Source organism: Porites lutea, chromosome 9 (genome assembly GCF_958299795.1).
Source record: "Porites lutea chromosome 9, jaPorLute2.1, whole genome shotgun sequence".
In the NCBI taxonomy this organism is placed as follows: Eukaryota; Metazoa; Cnidaria; class Anthozoa; order Scleractinia; family Poritidae; genus Porites; species Porites lutea.
The window spans coordinates 10,990,919-10,994,826 of NC_133209.1; the positions used below are offsets into that span (position 1 = coordinate 10,990,919).

Consider the following 3,908-nt stretch of genomic DNA (forward strand, 5'->3'; position numbering starts at 1 on the left):
CTAAAACAGACTGTTCTTTTTTTCACGCAGTAATGTGATGTACTGGACAAGCGAGCACAATGTCCTGTTATGCAGAGAGGTTGTTTCCGAGAATCCGTTCAAAAAAAGAAAGGGTTCGTCTCAAAGAAGCGAAATTTGGGATAGAATAGCCAACACTTTGAATACCTGTCCCAAGCCTGCTTTGCTGAGAATAAAAGGTGCGTAAGGGATCATGTGGGTATTTTAATTGACCGAATCAAAAAGAAATTGAGAGCTGAGGAAGGGAGCGCGGGCATCGCGCCGCCCGAGCCCAAAGAATTTTGTGGAAGAAATTATGGCTCTCGAAGAAACAGCTTATGCAGAAATGAAAGAGGACGACGAAAGTGTGAAAGGAAAGGCTGAGAAAGAGAAGGCAAAGGCCACAGATACTTGAGAAAGTGTCGGAGACTATGAAAAGACATTCAGGCGAAAATGATCAGGAAAAAGTAAAGAAAAGAGAACGGAGAAGTGGCACTAGCGAGACCATGTTGTTCCTGTCCAAAAAAGCGGAAAAAGACCAGGAACTTAAACTTGAGGAACTCCAGCTGACAAAGAGCAGCACGATTTGGATGCAAAACGTCTACTGGCGAGCATTGATCAGCAACGCCAGTTTCAGCAACAACAAAGTGAAATGATGCGGCTAATGCAAGAACAACAACAACAGCAGCAACAGCAACTCTTGGCGTCACAACAATTGATGTTGAGACAGAAACAAGACCAAACTAAAGCACTGATGAGTTTGTTGGACAAACTTGTGAACAAATAGTTGCCTAATTCACTGAAAATTCACAAGTATTGCTGGTATAGCTGTCGCTTGATTTTGAAAACCAGTTTGTATAGTGTATTTACTATTGTCTTTTTGACAAGAGTCACGACCAACGTTTTCTGTCAGCGATCAATGTTTGTATTTCAACAGTGGCACCGCATTTTTCTTGTGCCGAGGAGCCCGCCTTTTGTTATATTCTATTATTGCAGTTATCTCATTGGATGGTGGCATATTAGAAGATATTTTTTGTCTAGGATAGTTGAATAATTGTTTTGAAAAATTGCATTCCGTGGCGCAAAATGCAATAAAATTCTGTATTTTCAGTCTGCTATAAAAGAAACTAGTGATACTTTACATATTGGAAAATAGGTTTTAAAAATCTCCATAGGATGAAAAGGGCTGGGGAATCTAGGGGAGGGAGTATGTTGAAGCCAAATATTAAGCTCACATTTCTAATTTTAAAATCTCTCTTGTAGGATTAACAGTACTCTTCACTAAAATCAGATTAATGATTAAGACACAATCAAGTTGTATTGACAAAATTGTGAGTTGTATTTCAGTCCCAAGGCTGTGGTCATTAATAACTAAAAAGCAGGATAAGGGATAGGGGCGAGTGGTCAGTAGGTTGCAGGCATTAAAATTTTATGTTATATATTGCAGTAGACTCGATAGATTTTTCTATGACTTTTCCTCCTTTGATAAAGACAACTGTGAGCGTTTCTCAAGAGCGCACACACAATGTACACTTGCCAACAGGGCTTAAGCCGATTATTAAGTTTATCTTGAAATCTAGGAATGCAAAGTAGTAAACAATGTCCCCAAATAACCATTCTACCGAAAGTCTGACTTGGCTCATGGCCTTGTTGAACTGGTGCTCTGCTGGTGTCAAATGAGCGCCTTTGAAGGGCCTTTGAAAAATGGACACGCAAATGGTAGGCAGGGTCGCCATAAACGCATAAGGGTGTCCCGTCCGGTGCAAACGAGTAATGGGATAATTCTTGCAGAAGTCCTGAGTAGACTAGCATACCACTATCGTGTCTCCTGCCCTCGACTGGACCAAACAGACTTGCGATAAGCCCATTTGGCGCAACTACGGACTGAAACTTTATCCCATGCACCCTTTTATGTCCGTTGTAGAGAATTCTTTGGTTTTCATCTGGCTTACACAAGGGTCTCACTGTTCCGTCTATGAAACCCCAACAGTTTTCGAGTGGAGCTCCTTTATCATGTATAGTGGCAGCAAAAATGACGGAGACGTTCCCTGGAAAGCCATGGCTGATTTAAATCTGCGAGAAGGTGGCTATATTCGTAGAATAAATAGTCCATCATTCGGTTTGAAATCATGCAAAGTTGTGAAACTGGTCTCCCGAATCGAGCAACCATATCTGCAAATCGACTCGGGTTTGCAAAACGCTTCAACAGCACACTCAATGCCTCCGTTCCGTCCACTAGAGCACCATTGGGGCATTTAATTATGTTTGGAATATCAAGAACTTCTCCGAGTAAATAATATCGTTATTGAAAAACCGAAACTCAGCCTTACACTCATCTTCTGTCATAGAATCAAGATCGAAGCAACCATACTTCCAATAGGGAAATTCGAGATTTTCAGAAGAATTTAAATCGTACAACAGGGTAAACTCTGTGTCATCAATGCTTCCATCTTGATGGGCAAACAATAAAGCCTCCCTTGCCTCTCTGAATGTTGCCATTTATGATGTATAACACCAGCTATAAAACGAAAATGTGTTTAGCGGAGTTTAAAGGATTTGCACAGCTCTGCCTCTGTCGCCGCGATCGCATCCGTAACTTTGCTTTTCCCGCGCTCGTGACGGCGTTCTCGCCCCGGGCCCTTCTCGGTTTCGGTGTTTTCAAACTGCGTCGCGTTCTGGTTCGTAAAGTCCCTAATTTGAAGGAGCCTGTTCCGTTTATACGGCAGATACACCAAAACTTGATATCGATTGATAACTCGTTTCCAAAATAAAATGAAACGAGGCCTACTCTGGGACCTTAAGTCGCCGTAATTTTAGGCGACTTAAGGCGATTTAAGGCGACTTTAGGAAAATTTGGTCAAAATGTTGCGCGACTTAAGGCGATTTAAGGCGACTTTAGGCGACTTAAGGAGAAAAAGGTGACATTTAGGTGAGTTACATGTTAGTGTCAATATGTTGCAGTTAATTTTTAATTTCAGTTAATTTTTGGTTTCCCTTTGTTTTAAATTCATTAGCATACATAACCATACCCAGAAACGATGGAAAAATAAAAATTAACTGAAATAAAAATGAACTACAACATATACAAAATCAAAATCTGATAACACTACCTCTCTAGGGACACAATATTGTAGCATAAGTTAATTCAGTCTTGAAGACGTCTACATTAGTCTTCCAAATTTTCAACAATCTCAGCTACCTAATATTATGAACATTAAATATCAAGGTAGCTTGTGTTGCAGGTGTATTCTAACCGTGGTTAGTAACATTCGTGAAGCAGCTCTAATATCCTTGTTCTGGGCCCTGATGCACTAAATGAATTACCAGCATTTTGAGTTCCCCTTCAACATGATTGGCAAATGGACAATGGCATTTTTAACAGTCCAGTCCTGGCATGTTCTCTAATCCTGATACACACACAGGGGGCCCAGAACTAGGATTTTGCCACTGTTTTGCAGATGCACTTAACCCAGAGTTTAGTTCCATCTGTGGCACAGGCTAATATCAAGGGTGTTGGTTAAGTATTACATTAGCAGAGACAAAATCTGAGTTAGAAGCAACCAAAAGGGTAAATTTTCTCTTGGTCTTTAAATGCATTATTTCATAATATAAGGGACAAAAAATCAAAGGTTCCTGCATTTCTTTTTCCAAAAAATAAAACCATAAAAGTAGAGTATTTCAATACATCTCTGTAACATACTGTGAGCTGGTTTGTAGCAAAAACTTTATATTCAAGTGTCTTTTTTTCATAATTTGACAACAAACATTTAAGTAATTAATTTAAAACATCTAAAATCACTTATCGATATCGCACATTATGGAAATGACGATCCCCATTGTATGTCTTGGTAGTTGCTCTGCCAATGTTTGTCCCCACACGCTTGGCTAAGAGGATGTTTTTCCAATTGAAT

The 3,908-nt window shown here is 39.9% G+C and overlaps 1 pseudogene; it reads right to left on the reverse strand.

Moving 5' to 3' along the window:
• Positions 1 to 440: 440 nt before the first annotated feature.
• On the reverse strand, positions 441 to 2,747 carry LOC140948889 (uncharacterized; annotated as a pseudogene).
• Between the last annotated feature and the right edge of the window lie 1,161 nt (positions 2,748 to 3,908).